Here is a 16,479-nt window from a genome sequence, read left to right as displayed (position 1 = left end):
ATACTGAGTTTTCCAAGAGAGATAGCTTTTTTATGTCCTATCACGATGGTCAAAATATGTATCTACCAGGGCTCGAACCTGGGACCATCCGCGAGTAAAGCGGACGTGATACCCACTACACCACAGATACGTAGTAATACTGAGTTTTCCGAGAGATCGAGCTTATTTTTATGCCCAATCACGATGGACAAAACATGTATCTACCAGGGCTCGAACCTGGGACCTTCCGCGTTTATAGCGGACGTGATAACCACTTCACCATAGATACGCAGTAATACTGAGTTTTCCAAGAGACCTAGCTTTTTTTATGTCTTATCACGATGGTCAAAATATGCATCTACCAGGGCTCGAACCTGGAACCTTCCGCGTGTAAAGCGGACGTGATAACCACTACACTATAGCTACGTAGTAATACTGAGTTTTCCAAGAGACGTAGCTTTTTTATGTCCTATCACGATGGTCAAAATATGTATCTACCAGGGCTCGAACCTAGGACCTTCCGCGTGTAAAGCGGACGTGATAACCACTACACCATAGATACGTAGTAATGCTGAGTTTTCCAAGAGACCTAGCTTTTTTATGCCCAATCACGATGGACAAAATATGTATCTACCAGGGCTCGAACCTGGGACCTTCCGCGTGTAAAGCGGACGTGATAACCACTACACCATAGATACGTAGTAATACTGAGTTTTCCAAGAGAGCTAGCTTTTTTATGTCCTATCACGATGGTCAAAATATGTATCTACCAGGGCTCGAACCTTGGACCATCCGCGAGTAAAGCGGACGTGATAACCACTACACCATAGATACGTCGTGATGCTGAGTTTTCCAAGAGACCTAGCTTTTTTATGTCCTATCACGATGGTCAAAATATGTATCTACCAGGGCTCGAACCTGGGACCTTCCGCGTGTAAAGCGGACGTGATAACCACTACACTATAGCTACGTAGTAATACTGAGTTTTCCAAGAGACGTAGCTTTTTATGTCCTATCACGATGGTCAAAATATGTATCAACCAGGGCTCGAACCTGGGACCTTCCGCGTGTAAAGCGGACGTGATAACCACTACACCATAGATACGTAGTAATGCTGAGTTTTCCAAGAGACCTAGCTTTTTTATGCCCAATCACGATGGACCAAATATGTATCTACCAGGACTCGAACCTGGGACCTTCCGCGTGTAAAGCGGACGTGATAACCACTACACCATAGATACGTAGTAATACTGAGTTTTCCAAGAGAGATAGCTTTTTTATGTCCTATCACGATGGTCAAAATATGTATCTACCAGGGCTCGAACCTGGGACCATCCGCGAGTAAAGCGGACGTGATAACCACTACACCATAGATACGTCGTAATGCTGAGTTTTCCAAGAGACCTAGCTTTTTTATGCCCAAACACGATGGACAAAATATGTATCTAACAGGGCTCGAACCTGGGACCTTCCACGTGTTAGGCGGACGTGATAACCACTACACCATATATACGTAGTAATAATTAGTTTTCCGAGAGATCTAGCTAATTTTTATGCCCAATCACGATGGACAAAATATGTATCTAACAGGGCTCGAACCTGGGACCTTCCACGTGTTAGGCGGACGTGATAACCACTACACCATATATACGTAGTAATAATTAGTTTTCCGAGAGATCTAGCTAATTTTTATGCCCAATCACGATGGACAAAATATGTATCTACCAGGGCTCGAACCTGGGACCTTCCGCGTGTAAAGCGGACGTGATAACCACTACACCATAGATACGTAGTAATACTGAGTTTTCCAAGAGAGATAGCTTTTTTATGTCCTATCACGATGGTCAAAATATGTATCTACCAGGGCTCGAACCTGGGACCATCCGCGAGTAAAGCGGACGTGATAACCACTACACCATAGATACGTCGTAATGCTGAGTTTTCCAAGAGACCTAGCTTTTTTATGCCCAAACACGATGGACAAAATATGTATCTAACAGGGCTCGAACCTGGGACCTTCCACGTGTTAGGCGGACGTGATAACCACTACACCATATATACGTAGTAATAATTAGTTTTCCGAGAGATCTAGCTAATTTTTATGCCCAATCACGATGGACAAAATATGTATCTACCAGGGCTCGAACCTGGGACCTTTCGCGTGTGAAGCAGACGTGATAACCACTACACCACAGATACGTAGTAAAACTGAGTTTTCCGAGAGATCGAGCTTATTTTTATGCCCAATCACGATGGACAAAACATGAATCTACCAGGGCTCGAACCTGGGACCTTCCGCGTTTAAAGCGGACGTGATAACCACTTCACCATAGATACGTAGTAATACTGAGTTTTCCAAGAGACCTAGCTTTTTTATGTCTTATCACGATGGTCAAAATATGCATCTACCAGGGCTCGAACCTGGAACCTTCCGCGTGTAAAGCGGACGTGATAACCACTACACCATAGATACGTAGCAATGCTAAGTTTTCCGAGAGATCTAGCTAATTTTTATGCCCAATCACGATGGACAAAACATGTATCTACCAGGGCTCGAACATGGGACCTTCCGCGTGTAAAGCGGGCGTGATAACCACTACACCATAGATACGTAGTAATACTGAGTTTTCCAAGAGACCTAGCTTTTTTTATGTCCTATCACGATGGTCAAAATATGTATCTACCAGGGCTCGAACCTGGGACCTTCCGCCTGTAAAGCGGACGTGATAACCACTACACCATAGATACGTCGTAATGCTGAGTTTTCCAAGAGACCTAGCTTTTATATGCCCAAACACGATGGACAAAATATGTATCTAACAGGGCTCGAACCTGGGACCTTCCACGTGTTAGGCGGACGTGATAACCACTACACCATATATACGTAGTAATATTGAGTTTTCCGAGAGATCTAGCTAATTTTTATGCCCAATCACGATGGACAAAACATGTATCTACCACGGCTCGAACATGGGACCTTCCGCGTGTAAAGCGGACGTGATAACCACTACACCATAGATACGTAGTAATGCTGAAATTTCCAAGAGACCTAGCTTTTTTATGTCTTATCACGATGGTCAAAATATGCATCTACCAGGGCTCGAACCTGGAACCTTCCGCGTGTAAAGCGGACGTGATAACCACTACACCATAGATACGTAGTAATACTGAGTTTTCCAAGAGACCTAGCTTTTTTATGTCCTATCACGATGGTCAAAATATGTATCTATCAGGGCTCGAACCTGGGACCTTCCGCGTGTAAAGCGGACGTGATAACCACTACACTATAGCTACGTAGTAATACTGAGTTTTCCAAGAGACGTAGCTTTTTATGTCCTATCACGATGGACCAAATATGTATCTACCAGGGCTCGAACCTGGGACCTTCCGCGTGTAAAGCGGACGTGATAACCACTACACCATAGATACGTAGTAATACTGAGTTTTCCAAGAGAGATAGCTTTTTTATGTCCTATCACGATGGTCAAAATGTGTATCTACCACGGCTCGAACATGGGACCTTCCGCGTGTAAAGCGGACGTGATAACCACTACACCATAGATACGTAGTAATACTGAGTTTTCCAAGAGACCTAGCTTTTTTATGTCCTATCACGATGGTCAAAATATGTATCTACCAGGGCTCGAACCTGGGACCTTCCGCGTGTAAAGCGGACGTGATAACCACTACACCATAGATACGTAGTAATGCTGAGTTTTCCAAGAGACCTAGCTTTTTTATGCCCAATCACGATGGACCAAATATGTATCTACCAGGGCTCGAACCTGGGACCTTTCGCGTGTGAAGCAGACGTGATAACCACTACACCACAGATACGTAGTAAAACTGAGTTTTCCGAGAGATCGAGCTTATTTTTATGCCCAATCACGATGGACAAAACATGTATCTACCAGGGCTCGAACCTGGGACCTTCCGCGTTTAAAGCGGACGTGATAACCACTTCACCATAGATACGTAGTAATACTGAGTTTTCCAAGAGACCTAGCTTTTTTATGTCTTATCACGATGGTCAAAATATGCATCTACCAGGGCTCGAACTTGGAACCTTCCGCGTGTAAAGCGGACGTGATAACCACTACACCATAGATACGTAGCAATGCTAAGTTTTCCGAGAGATCTAGCTAATTTTTATGCCCAATCACGATGGACAAAACATGTATCTACCAGGGCTCGAACATGGGACCTTCCGCGTGTAAAGCGGGCGTGATAACCACTACACCATAGATACGTAGTAATACTGAGTTTTCCAAGAGACCTAGCTTTTTTTATGTCCTATCACGATGGTCAAAATATGTATCTACCAGGGCTCGAACCTGGGACCTTCCGCGTGTAAAGCGGACGTGATAACCACTACACCATAGATACGTCGTAATGCTGAGTTTTCCAAGAGACCTAGCTTTTATATGCCCAAACACGATGGACAAAATATGTATCTAACAGGGCTCGAACCTGGGACCTTCCACGTGTTAGGCGGACGTGATAACCACTACACCATATATACGTAGTAATATTGAGTTTTCCGAGAGATCTAGCTAATTTTTATGCCCAATCACGATGGACAAAACATGTATCTACCACGGCTCGAACATGGGACCTTCCGCGTGTAAAGCGGACGTGATAACCACTACACCATAGATACGTAGTAATGCTGAAATTTCCAAGAGACCTAGCTTTTTTATGTCTTATCACGATGGTCAAAATATGCATCTACCAGGGCTCGAACCTGGAACCTTCCGCGTGTAAAGCGGACGTGATAACCACTACACCATAGATACGTAGTAATACTGAGTTTTCCAAGAGACCTAGCTTTTTTATGTCCTATCACGATGGTCAAAATATGTATCTACCAGGGCTCGAACCTGGGACCTTCCGCGTGTAAAGCGGACGTGATAACCACTACACTATAGCTACGTAGTAATACTGAGTTTTCCAAGAGACGTAGCTTTTTATGTCCTATCACGATGGACCAAATATGTATCTACCAGGGCTCGAACCTGGGACCTTCCGCGTGTAAAGCGGACGTGATAACCACTACACCATAGATACGTAGTAATACTGAGTTTTCCAAGAGAGATAGCTTTTTTATGTCCTATCACGATGGTCAAAATATGTATCTACCACGGCTCGAACATGGGACCTTCCGCGTGTAAAGCGGACGTGATAACCACTACACCATAGATACGTAGTAATACTGAGTTTTCCAAGAGACCTAGCTTTTTTATGTCCTATCACGATGGTCAAAATATGTATCTACCAGGGCTCGAACCTGGGACCTTCCGCGTGTAAAGCGGACGTGATAACCACTACACCATAGATACGTAGTAATGCTGAGTTTTCCAAGAGACCTAGCTTTTTTATGCCCAATCACGATGGACCAAATATGTATCTACCAGGGCTCGAACCTGGGACCTTCCGCGTGTAAAGCGGACGTGATAACCACTACACCATAGATACGTAGTAATACTGAGTTTTCCAAGAGAGATAGCTTTTTTATGTCCTATCACGATGGTCAAAATATGTATCTACCAGGGCTCGAACCTGGGACCATCCGCGAGTAAAGCGGACGTGATAACCACTACACCATAGATACGTCGTAATGCTGAGTTTTCCAAGAGACCTAGCTTTTTTATGCCCAAACACGATGGACAAAATATGTATCTAACAGGGCTCGAACCTGGGACCTTCCACGTGTTAGGCGGACGTGATAACCACTACACCATATATACGTAGTAATAATTAGTTTTCCGAGAGATCTAGCTAATTTTTATGCCCAATCACGATGGACAAAATATGTATCTACCAGGGCTCGAACCTGGGACCTTCCGCGTGTGAAGCAGACGTGATAACCACTACAACATAGATACGTAGTAATGCTGAAATTTCCAAGAGACCTAGCTTTTTTATGCCGAATCACGATGGACAAAATATGTATCTACCAGGGCTCGAACCTGGGACCTTCCGCGTGTTAGGCGGACGTGATAACCACTACACCACAGATACGTAGTAATACTGAGTTTTCCGAGAGATCGAGCTTATTTTTATGCCCAATCACGATGGACAAAACATGTATCTACCAGGGCTCGAACCTGGGACCTTCCGCGTTTAAAGCGGACGTGATAACCACTTCACCATAGATACGTAGTAATACTGAGTTTTCCAAGAGACCTAGCTTTTTTTATGTCTTATCACGATGGTCAAAATATGCATCTACCAGGGCTCGAACCTGGAACCTTCCGCGTGTAAAGCGGACGTGATAACCACTACACTATAGCTACGTAGTAATACTGAGTTTTCCAAGAGACGTAGCTTTTTTATGTCCTATCACGATGGTCAAAATATGTATCTACCAGGGCTCGAACCTAGGACCTTCCGCGTGTAAAGCGGACGTGATAACCACTACACCATAGATACGTAGTAATGCTGAGTTTTCCAAGAGACCTAGCTTTTTTATGCCCAATCACGATGGACAAAATATGTATCTACCAGGGCTCGAACCAGGGACCTTCCGCGTGTAAAGCGGACGTGATAACCACTACACCATAGATACGTAGTAATACTGAGTTTTCCAAGAGAGCTAGCTTTTTTATGTCCTATCACGATGGTCAAAATATGTATCTACCAGGGCTCGAACCTTGGACCATCCGCGAGTAAAGCGGACGTGATAACCACTACACCATAGATACGTCGTGATGCTGAGTTTTCCAAGAGACCTAGCTTTTTTATGCCCAAACACGATGGACAAAATATGTATCTAACAGGGCTCCAACCTGGGACCTTCCACGTGTTAGGCGGACGTGATAACCACTACACCATATATACGTAGTAATACTGAGTTTTCCAAGAGACCTAGCTTTTTTTATGTCCTATCACGATGGTCAAAATATGTATCTACCAGGGCTCGAACCTAGGACCTTCGGCGTGTAAAGCGGACGTGATAACCACTACACCATAGATGCGTAGCAATGCTAAGTTTTCCGAGAGATCTAGCTAATTTTTATGCCCAATCACGATGGACAAAACATGTATCTACCAGGGCTCGAACATGGGACCTTCCGCGTGTAAAGCGGACGTGATAACCACTACACCATAGATACGTAGTAATACTGAGTTTTCCAAGAGACCTAGCTTTTTTTATGTCCTATCACGATGGTCAAAATATGTATCTACCAGGGCTCGAACCTGGGACCTTCCGCGTGTAAAGCGGACGTGATAGCCACTACACCATAGATACGTAGCAATGCTAAGTTTTCCGAGAGATCTAGCTAATTTTTATGCCCAATCACGATGGACAAAACATGTATCTACCAGGGCTCGAACATGGGACCTTCCGCGTGTAAAGCGGGCGTGATAACCACTACACCACCATAGATACGTAGTAATACTGAGTTTTCCAAGAGACCTAGCTTTTTTTATGTCCTATCACGATGGTCAAAATATGTATCTACCAGGGCTCGAACCTGGGACCTTCCGCGTGTAAAGCGAACGTGATAACCACTACACTATAGCTACGTAGTAATACTGAGTTTTCCAAGAGACGTAGCTTTTTTATGTCCTATGACGATGGTCAAAATATGTATCTACCAGGGCTCGAACCTAGGACCTTCCGCGTGTAAAGCGGACGTGATAACCACTACACCATAGATACGTAGCAATGCTGAGTTTTCCAAGAGACCTAGCTTTTTTATGCCCAATCACGATGGACAAAATATGTATCTCCCAGGGCTCGAACCTGGGACCTTCCGCGTGTAAAGCGGACGTGATAACCACTACACCATAGATACGTAGTAATACTGAGTTTTCCAAGAGAGCTAGCTTTTTTATGTCCTATCACGATGGTCAAAATATGTATCTACCAGGGCTCGAACCTTGGACCATCCGCGAGTAAAGCGGACGTGATAACCACTACACCATAGATACGTCGTGATGCTGAGTTTTCCAAGAGACCTAGCTTTTTTATGCCCAAACACGATGGACAAAATATGTATCTAACAGGGCTCGAACCTGGGACCTTCCACGTGTTAGGCGGACGTGAAAACCACTACACCATATATACGTAGTAATACTGAGTTTTCCAAGAGACCTAGCTTTTTTTATGTCCTATCACGATGGTCAAAATATGTATCTACCAGGGCTCGAACCTGGGACCTTCCGCGTGTAAAGCGGACGTGATAACCACTACACCATAGATACGTAGCAATGCTAAGTTTTCCGAGAGATCTAGCTAATTTTTATGCCCAATCACGATGGACAAAACACGTATCTACCAGGGCTCGAACATGGGACCTTCCGCGTGTAAAGCGGACGTGATAACCACTACACCATAGATACGTAGTAATTCTGAGTTTTCCAAGAGACCTAGCTTTTTTTATGTCCTATCACGATGGTCAAAATATGTATCTACCAGGGCTCGAACCTGGGACCTTCCGCGTGTAAAGCGGACGTGATAACCACTACACCATTGATACGTAGCAATGCTAAGTTTTCCGAGAGATCTAGCTAATTTTTATGCCCAATCACGATGGACAAAACATGTATCTACCAGGGCTCGAACATGGGACCTTTTGCGTGTAAAGCGGACGTGATAACCACTACACCATAGATACGTCGTAATGCTGAGTTTTCCAAGAGACCTAGCTTTTATATGCTCAAACACGATGGACAAAATATGTATCTAACAGGGCTCGAACCTGGGACCTTCCACGTGTTAGGCGGACGTGATAACCACCACACCATATATACGTAGTAATATTGAGTTTTTTCGAGAGATCTAGCTAATTTTTATGCCCAATCACGATGGACAAAACATGTATCTACCACGGCTCGAACATGGGACCTTCCGCGTGTAAAGCGGACGTGATAACCACTACACCATAGATACGTAGTAATGCTGAAATTTCCAAGAGACCTAGCTTTTTTTATGTCTTATCACGATGGTCAAAATATGCATCTAACAGGGCTCGAACCTGGAACCTTCCGCGTGTAAAGCGGACGTGATAACCACTACACCATAGATACGTAGTAATATTGAGTTTTCCAAGAGACCTAGCTTTTTTATGTCCTATCACGATGGTCAAAATATGTATCTACCAGGGCTCGAACCTGGGACCTTCCGCGTGTAAAGCGGACGTGATAACCACTACACTATAGCTACGTAGTAATACTGAGTTTTCTAAGAGACGTAGCTTTTTTATCTCCTATCACGATGGTCAAAATATGTATCAACCAGGGCTCGAACCTGGGACCTTCCGCGTGTAAAGCGGACGTGATAACCACTACACCATAGATACGTAGAAATGCTGAGTTTTCCAAGAGACCTAGCTTTTTTATGCCCAATCACGATGGTCAAAATATGTATCTACCAGGGCTCGAACCTGGGACCTTCCGCGTGTAAAGAGGACGTGATAACCACTACACTATAGCTACGTAGTAATACTGAGTTTTCCAAGAGACGTAGCTCTTTTATCTCCTATCACGATGGTCAAAATATGTATCTACCAGCGCTCGAACCTGGGACCTTCCGCGTGTAAAGCGGACGTGATAACCACTACACCATAGATACGTAGTAATACTGAGTTTTCCAAGAGAGATAGCTTTTTTATCTCCTATCACGATGGTCAAAATATGTATCTACCATAGCTCGAACCTGGGACCATCCGCGAGTAAAGCGGACGTGATAACCACTACACCATAGATACGTCGTAATGCTGAGTTTTCCAAGAGACCTAGCTTTTTTATGCCCAAACACGATGGACAAAATATGTATCTAACAGGGCTCGAACCTGGGACCTTCCACGTGTTAGGCGGACGTGATAACCACTACACCATATATACGTAGTAATAATTAGTTTTCCGAGAGATCTAGCTAATTTTTATGCCCAATCACGATGGACAAAATATGTATCTACCAGGGCTCGAACCTGGGACCTTCCGCGTGTGAAGCAGACGTGATAACCACTACAACATAGATACGTAGTAATGCTGAAATTTCCAAGAGACCTAGCTTTTTTATGCCCAATCACGATGGACAAAATATGTATCTACCAGGGCTCGAACCTGGGACCTTCCGCGTGTTAGGCGGACGTGATAACCACTACACCACAGATACGTAGTAATACTGAGTTTTCCGAGAGATCGAGCTTATTTTTATGCCCAATCACGATGGACAAAACATGTATCTACCAGGGCTCGAACCTGGGACCTTCCGCGTTTAAAGCGGACGTGATAACCACTACACCATAGATACGTAGTAATACTGAGTTTTCCAAGAGACCTAGCTTTTTTTATGTCTTATCACGATGGTCAAAATATGCATCTACCAGGGCTCGAACCTGGAACCTTCCGCGTATAAAGCGGACGTAATAACCACTACAAAATAGATACGTAGTAATACTGAGTTTTCCAAGAGACCTAGCTTTTTTATGTCCTATCACGATGGTCAAAATATGTATCTACCAGGGCTCGAACCTGGGACCTTCCGCGTGTAAAGCGGACGTGATAACCACTACACTATAGCTACGTAGTAATACTGAGTTTTCCAAGAGACCTAGCTTTTTTATGCCCAATCACGATGGACAAAATATGTATCTACCAGGGCTCGAACCTGGGACCTTCCGCGTGTAAAGCGGACGTGATAACCACTACACCATAGATACGTAGTAATACTGAGTTTTCCAAGAGAGTAGCTTTTTTATGTCCAATCACGATGGTCAAAATATGTATCTAGCAGGGCTCGAACCTGGGACCATCCGCGAGTAAAGCGGACGTGATAACCACTACACCATAGATACGTCGTAATGCTGAGTTTTCCAAGACACCTAGCTTTTTTATGCCCAAACACGATGGACAAAAAATGTATCTAACAGGGCTCGAACCTGGGACCTTCCACGTGTTAGGCGGACGTGATAACCACTACACCATATATACGTAGTAATAATTAGTTTTCCGAGAGATCTAGCTAATTTTTATGCCCAATCACGATGGACAAAACATGTATCTACCACGGCTCGAACATGGGACCTTCCGCGTGTAAAGCGGACGTGATAACCACTACACCATAGATACGTAGTAATGCTGAAATTTCCAAGAGACCTAGCTTTTTTATGCCCAATCACGATGGACAAAATATGTATCTACCAGGGCTCGAACCTGGGACCTTCCGCGTGTGAAGCAGACGTGATAACCACTACAACATAGATACGTAGTAATGCTGAAATTTCCAAGAGACCTAGCTTTTTTATGCCCAATCACGATGGACAAAATATGTATCTACCAGGGCTCGAACCTGGGACCTTCCGCGTGTTAGGCGGACGTGATAACCACTACACCATAGATACGTAGTAATACTGAGTTTTCCAAGAGACCTAGCTATTTTTATGTCCTATCACGATGGTCAAAATATGTATCTACCAGGGCTCGAACCTGGGACCTTCCGCGTGTAAAGCGGACGTGATAACCACTACACTATAGCTACGTAGTAATACTGAGTTTTCCAAGAGACGTAGCTTTTTTATGTCCTATCACGATGGTCAAAATATGTATCTACCAGGGCTCGAACCTGGGACCTTCCGCGTGTAAAGCGGACGTGATAACCACTACACCATAGATACGTAGTAATGCTGAGTTTTCCAAGAGACCTAGCTTTTTTATGCCCAATCACGATGGACAAAATATGTATCTACCAGGGCTCGAACCTGGGACCTTCCGCGTGTAAAGCGGACGTGATAACCACTACACCATAGATACGTAGTAATACTGAGTTTTCCAAGAGAGCTAGCTTTTTTATGTCCTATCACGATGGTCAAAATATGTATCTACCAGGGCTCGAACCTTGGACCATCCGCGAGTAAAGCGGACGTGATAACCACTACACCATAGATACGTCGTGATGCTGAGTTTTCCAAGAGACCTAGCTTTTTTATGCCCAAACACGATGGACAAAATATGTATCTAACAGGGCTCGAACCTGGGACCTTCCACGTGTTAGGCGGACGTGATAACCACTACACCATATATACGTAGTGTTACTGAGTTTTCCAAGAGACCTAGCTTTTTCTATGTCCTATCACGATGGTCAAAATATGTATCTACCAGGGCTCGAACCTGGGACCATCCGCGTGTAAAGCGGACGTGATAACCACTACAGCATAGATACGTAGCAATGCTAAGTTTTCCGAGAGATCTAGCTAATTTTTATGCCCAATCACGATGGACAAAACATGTATCTACCAGGGCTCGAACTTGGGACCTTCCGCGTGTTAAGCGGACGTGATAACCACTACACCATAGATACGTAGTAATACTGAGTTTTCCAAGAGACCTAGCTTTTTTTATGTCCTATCACGATGGTCAAAATATGTATCTACCAGGGCTCGAACCTGGGACCTTCCCCGTGTAAAGCGGACGTGATAACCACTACACCATAGATACGTAGCAATGCTAAGTTTTCCGAGAGATCTAGCTAATTTTTATGCCCAATCACGATGGACAAAACATGTATCTACCAGGGCTCGAACATGGGACCTTCCGCGTGTAAAGCGGACGTGATAACCACTACACCATAGATACGTAGTAATACTGAGTTTTCCAAGAGACCTAGCTTTTTTATGTCCTATCACGATGGTCAAAATATGTATCTACCAGGGCTCGAACCTGGGACCTTCCGCGTGTAAAGCGGACGTGATAACCACTACACTATAGCTACGTAGTAATACTGAGTTTTCCAAGAGACGTAGCTTTTTTATGTCCTATCACGATGGTCAAAATATGTATCTACCAGGGCTCGAACCTGGGACCTTCCGCTTGTGAAGCGGACGTGATAACCACTACACCATAGATACGTAGCAGTGCTAAGTTTTCCGAGAGATCTAGCTAATTTTTATGCCCAATCACGATGGACAAAACATGTATCTACCAGGGCTCGAACATGGGACCTTCCGCGTGTAAAGCGGACGTGATAACCACTACACCATAGATACGTAGCAATGCTAAGTTTTCCAAGAGACCTAGCTTTTTTTATGTCCTATCACGATGGACAAAATATGTATCTAACAGGGCTCGAACCTGGGACCTTCCACGTGTTAGGCGGACGTGATAACCACTACACCATATATACGTAGTAATAATTAGTTTTCCGAGAGATCTAGCTAATTTTTATGCCCAATCACGATGGACAAAACATGTATCTACCACGGCTCGAACATGGGACCTTCCGCGTGTAAAGCGGACGTGATAACCACTACACCATAGATACGTAGTAATGCTGAAATTTCCAAGAGACCTAGCTTTTTTATGCCCAATCACGATGGACAAAATATGTATCTACCAGGGCTCGAACCTGGGACCTTCCGCGTGTTAGGCGGACTTGATAACCACTACACCACAGAAACGTAGTAATACTGAGTTTTCCAAGAGACCTAGCTTTTTTTATGTCCTATCACGATGGTCAAAACATGTATCTACCAGGGCTCGAACATGGGACCTTCCGCGTGTAAAGCGGACGTGATAACCACTACACCATAGATACGTAGTAATACTGAGTTTTCCAAGAGACCTAGCTATTTTTATGTCCTATCACGATGGTCAAAATATGTATCTACCAGGGCTCGAACCTGGGACCTTCCGCGTGTAAAGCGGACGTGATAACCACTACACTATAGCTACGTAGTAACACTGAGTTTTCCAAGAGACGTAGCTTTTTTATGTCCTATCACGATGGTCAAAATATGTATCTACCAGGGCTCGAACCTGGGACCTTCCGCGTGTAAAGCGGACGTGATAACCACTACACTATAGCTACGTAGTAATACTGAGTTTTCCAAGAGACGTAGCTTTTTTATGTCCTATCACGATGGTCAAAATATGTATCTACCAGGGCTCGAACCTGGGACCTTCCGCTTGAGAAGCGGACGTGATAACCACTACACCATAGATACGTAGCAATGCTAAGTTTTCCGAGAGATCTAGCTAATTTTTATGCCCAATCACGATGGACAAAACATGTATCTACCAGGGCTCGAACATGGGACCTTCCGCGTGTAAAGCGGACGTGATAACCACTACACCATAGATACGTAGCAATGCTAAGTTTTCCAAGAGACCTAGCTTTTTTTATGTCCTATCACGATGGACAAAATATGTATCTAACAGGGCTCGAACCTGGGACCTTCCACGTGTTAGGCGGACGTGATAACCACTACACCATATATACGTAGTAATAATTAGTTTTCCGAGAGATCTAGCTAATTTTTATGCCCAATCACGATGGACAAAACATGTATCTACCACGGTTCGAACATGGGACCTTCCGCGTGTAAAGCGGACGTGATAACCACTACACCATAGATACGTAGTAATGCTGAAATTTCCAAGAGACCTAGCTTTTTTATGCCCAATCACGATGGACAAAATATGTATCTACCAGGGCTCGAACCTGGGACCTTCCGCGTGTGAAGCAGACGTGATAACCACTACAACATAGATACGTAGTAATGCTGAAATTTCCAAGAGACCTAGCTTTTTTATGCCCAATCACGATGGACAAAATATGTATCTACCAGGGCTCGAACCTGGGACCTTCCGCGTGTTAGGCGGACTTGATAACCACTACACCACAGAAACGTAGTAATACTGAGTTTTCCAAGAGACCTAGCTTTTTTTATGTCCTATCACGATGGTCAAAACATGGATCTACCAGGGCTCGAACATGGGACCTTCCGCGTGTAAAGCGGACGTGATAACCACTACACCATAGATACGTAGTAATACTGAGTTTTCCAAGAGACCTAGCTATTTTTATGTCCTATCACGATGGTCAAAATATGTATCTACCAGGGCTCGAACCTGGGACCTTCCGCGTGTAAAGCGGACGTGATAACCACTACACTATAGCTACGTAGTAACACTGAGTTTTCCAAGAGACGTAGCTTTTTTATGTCCTATCACGATGGTCAAAATATGTATCTACCAGGGCTCGAACCTGGGACCTTCCGCGTGTAAAGCGGACGTGATAACCACTACACCATAGATACGTAGTAATGCTGAGTTTTCCAAGAGACCTAGCTTTTTTTGCCCAATCACGATGGACAAAATATGTATCTACCAGGGCTCGAACCTGGGACATTCCGCGTGTAAAGCGGACGTGATAACCACTACACCATAGATACGTAGTAATACTGAGTTTTCAAAGAGAGCTAGCTTTTTTATGCCCTATCACGATGGTCAAAATATGTATCTACCAGGGCTCGAACCTTGGACCATCCGCGAGTAAAGCGGACGTGATAACCACTACACCATAGATACGTCGTGATGCTGAGTTTTCCAAGAGACCTAGCTTTTTTATGCCCAAACACGATGGACAAAATATGTATCTAACAGGGCTCGAACCTGGGACCATCCACGTGTTAGGCGGACGTGATAACTTCTACACCATATATACGTAGTGTTACTGAGTTTTCCAAGAGACCTAGCTTTTTTTATGTCCTATCACGATGGTCAAAATATGTATCTACCAGGGCTCGAACCTGGGACCTTCCGCGTGTAAAGCGGACGTGATAACCACTACACCATAGATACGTAGCAATGCTAAGTTTTCCGAGAGATCTAGCTAATTTTTATGCCCAATCACGATGGACAAAACATGTATCTACCAGGGCTCGAACCTGGGACCTTCCGCGTGTAAAGCGGACGTGATAACCACTACACCATAGATACGAGGCAATGCTAAGTTTTCCGAGAGATCTAGCTAATTTTTATGCCCAATCACGATGGACAAAACATGTATCTACCAGGGCTCGAACATGGGACCTTCCGCGTGTAAAGCGGACGTGATAACCACTACACCATAGATACGTAGTAATACTGTGTTTTCCAAGAGACCTAGCTTTTTTATGTCCTATCACGATGGTCAAAATATGTATCTACCAGGGCTCGAACCTGGGACCTTCCGCGAGTAAAGCGGACGTGATAACCACTACACCATAGATACGTCGTAATGCTGAGTTTTCCAAGAGACCTAGCTTTTTTATGCCCAATCACGATGGACAAAATATGTATCTAACAGGGCTCGAACCTGGGACCTTGCACGTGTTAGGCGGACGTGATAACCACTACACCATATATACGAAGTAATACTGAGTTTTCCGAGAGATCTAGCTAATTTTTATGCCCAATCACGATGGAAAAAACATGAATCTACCAGGGCTCGAACCTGGGACCTTCCGCGTGTAAAGCGGACGTGATAACCACTACACCATATATACGTAGTAATACTGAGTTTTCCAAGAGACCTAGCTTTTTTATGTCCTATCACGATGGTCAAAATATGTATCTACCAGGGCTCGAACCTGGAACCTTCCGCGTAAAAGCGGACGTGATAACCACTACACCATAGACACGTAGTAATATTGAGTTTTCCAAGAGACCTAGCTTTTTTATGTCCTATCACGATGGTCAAAATGTGTATCTACCAGGGCTCGAACTTGG

The 16,479-nt window shown here is 44.2% G+C and overlaps 65 non-coding genes across 65 annotated transcripts; all 65 read right to left on the bottom strand.

The window, feature by feature from the left end:
* Positions 1–468: 468 nt before the first annotated feature.
* Positions 469–541, bottom strand: TRNAV-UAC (transfer RNA valine (anticodon UAC)). The gene has a single exon. It is a non-coding gene; the product is annotated as a tRNA-Val (tRNA).
* Positions 542–604: 63 nt separating this feature from the next.
* Positions 605–677, bottom strand: TRNAV-UAC (transfer RNA valine (anticodon UAC)). Its single transcript has one exon. It is a non-coding gene; the product is annotated as a tRNA-Val (tRNA).
* A 199-nt stretch (positions 678–876) lies between these two features.
* Positions 877–949, bottom strand: TRNAV-UAC (transfer RNA valine (anticodon UAC)). Its single transcript has one exon. It is a non-coding gene; the product is annotated as a tRNA-Val (tRNA).
* A 62-nt stretch (positions 950–1,011) lies between these two features.
* Positions 1,012–1,084, bottom strand: TRNAV-UAC (transfer RNA valine (anticodon UAC)). The gene has a single exon. It is a non-coding gene; the product is annotated as a tRNA-Val (tRNA).
* Positions 1,085–1,147: 63 nt separating this feature from the next.
* TRNAV-UAC (transfer RNA valine (anticodon UAC)) lies at positions 1,148–1,220 on the bottom strand. Its single transcript has one exon. It is a non-coding gene; the product is annotated as a tRNA-Val (tRNA).
* Positions 1,221–1,283: 63 nt separating this feature from the next.
* On the bottom strand, positions 1,284–1,356 carry TRNAV-UAC (transfer RNA valine (anticodon UAC)). The gene has a single exon. It is a non-coding gene; the product is annotated as a tRNA-Val (tRNA).
* A 339-nt stretch (positions 1,357–1,695) lies between these two features.
* TRNAV-UAC (transfer RNA valine (anticodon UAC)) lies at positions 1,696–1,768 on the bottom strand. Its single transcript has one exon. It is a non-coding gene; the product is annotated as a tRNA-Val (tRNA).
* A 63-nt stretch (positions 1,769–1,831) lies between these two features.
* On the bottom strand, positions 1,832–1,904 carry TRNAV-UAC (transfer RNA valine (anticodon UAC)). Its single transcript has one exon. It is a non-coding gene; the product is annotated as a tRNA-Val (tRNA).
* Positions 1,905–2,105: 201 nt separating this feature from the next.
* Positions 2,106–2,178, bottom strand: TRNAV-CAC (transfer RNA valine (anticodon CAC)). The gene has a single exon. It is a non-coding gene; the product is annotated as a tRNA-Val (tRNA).
* A 201-nt stretch (positions 2,179–2,379) lies between these two features.
* Positions 2,380–2,452, bottom strand: TRNAV-UAC (transfer RNA valine (anticodon UAC)). Its single transcript has one exon. It is a non-coding gene; the product is annotated as a tRNA-Val (tRNA).
* Positions 2,453–2,654: 202 nt separating this feature from the next.
* On the bottom strand, positions 2,655–2,727 carry TRNAV-UAC (transfer RNA valine (anticodon UAC)). The gene has a single exon. It is a non-coding gene; the product is annotated as a tRNA-Val (tRNA).
* Positions 2,728–3,064: 337 nt separating this feature from the next.
* On the bottom strand, positions 3,065–3,137 carry TRNAV-UAC (transfer RNA valine (anticodon UAC)). Its single transcript has one exon. It is a non-coding gene; the product is annotated as a tRNA-Val (tRNA).
* Positions 3,138–3,335: 198 nt separating this feature from the next.
* TRNAV-UAC (transfer RNA valine (anticodon UAC)) lies at positions 3,336–3,408 on the bottom strand. Its single transcript has one exon. It is a non-coding gene; the product is annotated as a tRNA-Val (tRNA).
* A 199-nt stretch (positions 3,409–3,607) lies between these two features.
* On the bottom strand, positions 3,608–3,680 carry TRNAV-UAC (transfer RNA valine (anticodon UAC)). Its single transcript has one exon. It is a non-coding gene; the product is annotated as a tRNA-Val (tRNA).
* Positions 3,681–3,743: 63 nt separating this feature from the next.
* On the bottom strand, positions 3,744–3,816 carry TRNAV-CAC (transfer RNA valine (anticodon CAC)). Its single transcript has one exon. It is a non-coding gene; the product is annotated as a tRNA-Val (tRNA).
* A 476-nt stretch (positions 3,817–4,292) lies between these two features.
* Positions 4,293–4,365, bottom strand: TRNAV-UAC (transfer RNA valine (anticodon UAC)). The gene has a single exon. It is a non-coding gene; the product is annotated as a tRNA-Val (tRNA).
* Positions 4,366–4,702: 337 nt separating this feature from the next.
* On the bottom strand, positions 4,703–4,775 carry TRNAV-UAC (transfer RNA valine (anticodon UAC)). The gene has a single exon. It is a non-coding gene; the product is annotated as a tRNA-Val (tRNA).
* Positions 4,776–4,838: 63 nt separating this feature from the next.
* Positions 4,839–4,911, bottom strand: TRNAV-UAC (transfer RNA valine (anticodon UAC)). Its single transcript has one exon. It is a non-coding gene; the product is annotated as a tRNA-Val (tRNA).
* A 62-nt stretch (positions 4,912–4,973) lies between these two features.
* On the bottom strand, positions 4,974–5,046 carry TRNAV-UAC (transfer RNA valine (anticodon UAC)). Its single transcript has one exon. It is a non-coding gene; the product is annotated as a tRNA-Val (tRNA).
* Positions 5,047–5,245: 199 nt separating this feature from the next.
* TRNAV-UAC (transfer RNA valine (anticodon UAC)) lies at positions 5,246–5,318 on the bottom strand. The gene has a single exon. It is a non-coding gene; the product is annotated as a tRNA-Val (tRNA).
* A 63-nt stretch (positions 5,319–5,381) lies between these two features.
* On the bottom strand, positions 5,382–5,454 carry TRNAV-UAC (transfer RNA valine (anticodon UAC)). The gene has a single exon. It is a non-coding gene; the product is annotated as a tRNA-Val (tRNA).
* A 63-nt stretch (positions 5,455–5,517) lies between these two features.
* On the bottom strand, positions 5,518–5,590 carry TRNAV-UAC (transfer RNA valine (anticodon UAC)). Its single transcript has one exon. It is a non-coding gene; the product is annotated as a tRNA-Val (tRNA).
* A 201-nt stretch (positions 5,591–5,791) lies between these two features.
* On the bottom strand, positions 5,792–5,864 carry TRNAV-CAC (transfer RNA valine (anticodon CAC)). The gene has a single exon. It is a non-coding gene; the product is annotated as a tRNA-Val (tRNA).
* Positions 5,865–5,927: 63 nt separating this feature from the next.
* TRNAV-AAC (transfer RNA valine (anticodon AAC)) lies at positions 5,928–6,000 on the bottom strand. Its single transcript has one exon. It is a non-coding gene; the product is annotated as a tRNA-Val (tRNA).
* Positions 6,001–6,338: 338 nt separating this feature from the next.
* TRNAV-UAC (transfer RNA valine (anticodon UAC)) lies at positions 6,339–6,411 on the bottom strand. Its single transcript has one exon. It is a non-coding gene; the product is annotated as a tRNA-Val (tRNA).
* A 63-nt stretch (positions 6,412–6,474) lies between these two features.
* TRNAV-UAC (transfer RNA valine (anticodon UAC)) lies at positions 6,475–6,547 on the bottom strand. Its single transcript has one exon. It is a non-coding gene; the product is annotated as a tRNA-Val (tRNA).
* Positions 6,548–7,021: 474 nt separating this feature from the next.
* Positions 7,022–7,094, bottom strand: TRNAV-UAC (transfer RNA valine (anticodon UAC)). Its single transcript has one exon. It is a non-coding gene; the product is annotated as a tRNA-Val (tRNA).
* A 64-nt stretch (positions 7,095–7,158) lies between these two features.
* TRNAV-UAC (transfer RNA valine (anticodon UAC)) lies at positions 7,159–7,231 on the bottom strand. The gene has a single exon. It is a non-coding gene; the product is annotated as a tRNA-Val (tRNA).
* A 341-nt stretch (positions 7,232–7,572) lies between these two features.
* TRNAV-UAC (transfer RNA valine (anticodon UAC)) lies at positions 7,573–7,645 on the bottom strand. The gene has a single exon. It is a non-coding gene; the product is annotated as a tRNA-Val (tRNA).
* Positions 7,646–7,708: 63 nt separating this feature from the next.
* TRNAV-UAC (transfer RNA valine (anticodon UAC)) lies at positions 7,709–7,781 on the bottom strand. The gene has a single exon. It is a non-coding gene; the product is annotated as a tRNA-Val (tRNA).
* Positions 7,782–8,117: 336 nt separating this feature from the next.
* Positions 8,118–8,190, bottom strand: TRNAV-UAC (transfer RNA valine (anticodon UAC)). The gene has a single exon. It is a non-coding gene; the product is annotated as a tRNA-Val (tRNA).
* A 202-nt stretch (positions 8,191–8,392) lies between these two features.
* On the bottom strand, positions 8,393–8,465 carry TRNAV-UAC (transfer RNA valine (anticodon UAC)). The gene has a single exon. It is a non-coding gene; the product is annotated as a tRNA-Val (tRNA).
* A 613-nt stretch (positions 8,466–9,078) lies between these two features.
* On the bottom strand, positions 9,079–9,151 carry TRNAV-UAC (transfer RNA valine (anticodon UAC)). The gene has a single exon. It is a non-coding gene; the product is annotated as a tRNA-Val (tRNA).
* A 63-nt stretch (positions 9,152–9,214) lies between these two features.
* TRNAV-UAC (transfer RNA valine (anticodon UAC)) lies at positions 9,215–9,287 on the bottom strand. Its single transcript has one exon. It is a non-coding gene; the product is annotated as a tRNA-Val (tRNA).
* A 199-nt stretch (positions 9,288–9,486) lies between these two features.
* TRNAV-UAC (transfer RNA valine (anticodon UAC)) lies at positions 9,487–9,559 on the bottom strand. The gene has a single exon. It is a non-coding gene; the product is annotated as a tRNA-Val (tRNA).
* A 337-nt stretch (positions 9,560–9,896) lies between these two features.
* TRNAV-CAC (transfer RNA valine (anticodon CAC)) lies at positions 9,897–9,969 on the bottom strand. Its single transcript has one exon. It is a non-coding gene; the product is annotated as a tRNA-Val (tRNA).
* Positions 9,970–10,032: 63 nt separating this feature from the next.
* On the bottom strand, positions 10,033–10,105 carry TRNAV-AAC (transfer RNA valine (anticodon AAC)). The gene has a single exon. It is a non-coding gene; the product is annotated as a tRNA-Val (tRNA).
* Positions 10,106–10,170: 65 nt separating this feature from the next.
* On the bottom strand, positions 10,171–10,243 carry TRNAL-UAA (transfer RNA leucine (anticodon UAA)). Its single transcript has one exon. It is a non-coding gene; the product is annotated as a tRNA-Leu (tRNA).
* Positions 10,244–10,443: 200 nt separating this feature from the next.
* TRNAV-UAC (transfer RNA valine (anticodon UAC)) lies at positions 10,444–10,516 on the bottom strand. The gene has a single exon. It is a non-coding gene; the product is annotated as a tRNA-Val (tRNA).
* A 63-nt stretch (positions 10,517–10,579) lies between these two features.
* Positions 10,580–10,652, bottom strand: TRNAV-UAC (transfer RNA valine (anticodon UAC)). Its single transcript has one exon. It is a non-coding gene; the product is annotated as a tRNA-Val (tRNA).
* Positions 10,653–11,124: 472 nt separating this feature from the next.
* On the bottom strand, positions 11,125–11,197 carry TRNAV-CAC (transfer RNA valine (anticodon CAC)). The gene has a single exon. It is a non-coding gene; the product is annotated as a tRNA-Val (tRNA).
* Positions 11,198–11,260: 63 nt separating this feature from the next.
* TRNAV-AAC (transfer RNA valine (anticodon AAC)) lies at positions 11,261–11,333 on the bottom strand. The gene has a single exon. It is a non-coding gene; the product is annotated as a tRNA-Val (tRNA).
* Positions 11,334–11,397: 64 nt separating this feature from the next.
* On the bottom strand, positions 11,398–11,470 carry TRNAV-UAC (transfer RNA valine (anticodon UAC)). Its single transcript has one exon. It is a non-coding gene; the product is annotated as a tRNA-Val (tRNA).
* Positions 11,471–11,533: 63 nt separating this feature from the next.
* TRNAV-UAC (transfer RNA valine (anticodon UAC)) lies at positions 11,534–11,606 on the bottom strand. The gene has a single exon. It is a non-coding gene; the product is annotated as a tRNA-Val (tRNA).
* Positions 11,607–11,669: 63 nt separating this feature from the next.
* TRNAV-UAC (transfer RNA valine (anticodon UAC)) lies at positions 11,670–11,742 on the bottom strand. Its single transcript has one exon. It is a non-coding gene; the product is annotated as a tRNA-Val (tRNA).
* A 336-nt stretch (positions 11,743–12,078) lies between these two features.
* On the bottom strand, positions 12,079–12,151 carry TRNAV-UAC (transfer RNA valine (anticodon UAC)). The gene has a single exon. It is a non-coding gene; the product is annotated as a tRNA-Val (tRNA).
* Positions 12,152–12,216: 65 nt separating this feature from the next.
* Positions 12,217–12,289, bottom strand: TRNAV-AAC (transfer RNA valine (anticodon AAC)). Its single transcript has one exon. It is a non-coding gene; the product is annotated as a tRNA-Val (tRNA).
* A 64-nt stretch (positions 12,290–12,353) lies between these two features.
* Positions 12,354–12,426, bottom strand: TRNAV-UAC (transfer RNA valine (anticodon UAC)). Its single transcript has one exon. It is a non-coding gene; the product is annotated as a tRNA-Val (tRNA).
* Positions 12,427–12,491: 65 nt separating this feature from the next.
* Positions 12,492–12,564, bottom strand: TRNAV-UAC (transfer RNA valine (anticodon UAC)). The gene has a single exon. It is a non-coding gene; the product is annotated as a tRNA-Val (tRNA).
* Positions 12,565–12,627: 63 nt separating this feature from the next.
* On the bottom strand, positions 12,628–12,700 carry TRNAV-UAC (transfer RNA valine (anticodon UAC)). The gene has a single exon. It is a non-coding gene; the product is annotated as a tRNA-Val (tRNA).
* A 63-nt stretch (positions 12,701–12,763) lies between these two features.
* TRNAV-CAC (transfer RNA valine (anticodon CAC)) lies at positions 12,764–12,836 on the bottom strand. Its single transcript has one exon. It is a non-coding gene; the product is annotated as a tRNA-Val (tRNA).
* A 65-nt stretch (positions 12,837–12,901) lies between these two features.
* Positions 12,902–12,974, bottom strand: TRNAV-UAC (transfer RNA valine (anticodon UAC)). Its single transcript has one exon. It is a non-coding gene; the product is annotated as a tRNA-Val (tRNA).
* A 475-nt stretch (positions 12,975–13,449) lies between these two features.
* Positions 13,450–13,522, bottom strand: TRNAV-UAC (transfer RNA valine (anticodon UAC)). The gene has a single exon. It is a non-coding gene; the product is annotated as a tRNA-Val (tRNA).
* Positions 13,523–13,586: 64 nt separating this feature from the next.
* Positions 13,587–13,659, bottom strand: TRNAV-UAC (transfer RNA valine (anticodon UAC)). The gene has a single exon. It is a non-coding gene; the product is annotated as a tRNA-Val (tRNA).
* Positions 13,660–13,722: 63 nt separating this feature from the next.
* On the bottom strand, positions 13,723–13,795 carry TRNAV-UAC (transfer RNA valine (anticodon UAC)). Its single transcript has one exon. It is a non-coding gene; the product is annotated as a tRNA-Val (tRNA).
* A 63-nt stretch (positions 13,796–13,858) lies between these two features.
* Positions 13,859–13,931, bottom strand: TRNAE-CUC (transfer RNA glutamic acid (anticodon CUC)). Its single transcript has one exon. It is a non-coding gene; the product is annotated as a tRNA-Glu (tRNA).
* A 65-nt stretch (positions 13,932–13,996) lies between these two features.
* Positions 13,997–14,069, bottom strand: TRNAV-UAC (transfer RNA valine (anticodon UAC)). The gene has a single exon. It is a non-coding gene; the product is annotated as a tRNA-Val (tRNA).
* Positions 14,070–14,407: 338 nt separating this feature from the next.
* On the bottom strand, positions 14,408–14,480 carry TRNAV-CAC (transfer RNA valine (anticodon CAC)). The gene has a single exon. It is a non-coding gene; the product is annotated as a tRNA-Val (tRNA).
* Positions 14,481–14,817: 337 nt separating this feature from the next.
* On the bottom strand, positions 14,818–14,890 carry TRNAV-UAC (transfer RNA valine (anticodon UAC)). Its single transcript has one exon. It is a non-coding gene; the product is annotated as a tRNA-Val (tRNA).
* A 63-nt stretch (positions 14,891–14,953) lies between these two features.
* On the bottom strand, positions 14,954–15,026 carry TRNAV-UAC (transfer RNA valine (anticodon UAC)). Its single transcript has one exon. It is a non-coding gene; the product is annotated as a tRNA-Val (tRNA).
* A 62-nt stretch (positions 15,027–15,088) lies between these two features.
* Positions 15,089–15,161, bottom strand: TRNAV-UAC (transfer RNA valine (anticodon UAC)). Its single transcript has one exon. It is a non-coding gene; the product is annotated as a tRNA-Val (tRNA).
* Positions 15,162–15,497: 336 nt separating this feature from the next.
* TRNAV-UAC (transfer RNA valine (anticodon UAC)) lies at positions 15,498–15,570 on the bottom strand. Its single transcript has one exon. It is a non-coding gene; the product is annotated as a tRNA-Val (tRNA).
* A 65-nt stretch (positions 15,571–15,635) lies between these two features.
* TRNAV-UAC (transfer RNA valine (anticodon UAC)) lies at positions 15,636–15,708 on the bottom strand. Its single transcript has one exon. It is a non-coding gene; the product is annotated as a tRNA-Val (tRNA).
* Positions 15,709–15,773: 65 nt separating this feature from the next.
* Positions 15,774–15,846, bottom strand: TRNAV-UAC (transfer RNA valine (anticodon UAC)). Its single transcript has one exon. It is a non-coding gene; the product is annotated as a tRNA-Val (tRNA).
* A 63-nt stretch (positions 15,847–15,909) lies between these two features.
* Positions 15,910–15,982, bottom strand: TRNAV-UAC (transfer RNA valine (anticodon UAC)). Its single transcript has one exon. It is a non-coding gene; the product is annotated as a tRNA-Val (tRNA).
* Positions 15,983–16,479: the final 497 nt, after the last annotated feature.

The sequence above is a fragment of the Phalangium opilio genome, unplaced genomic scaffold (assembly GCF_054372755.1).
Source record: "Phalangium opilio isolate 3A_F unplaced genomic scaffold, DU_Popi_V2 ptg000013l_1, whole genome shotgun sequence".
Taxonomy (NCBI): domain Eukaryota; kingdom Metazoa; phylum Arthropoda; class Arachnida; order Opiliones; family Phalangiidae; genus Phalangium; species Phalangium opilio.
This window is presented reverse-complemented; position numbering and strand designations above follow the sequence as displayed.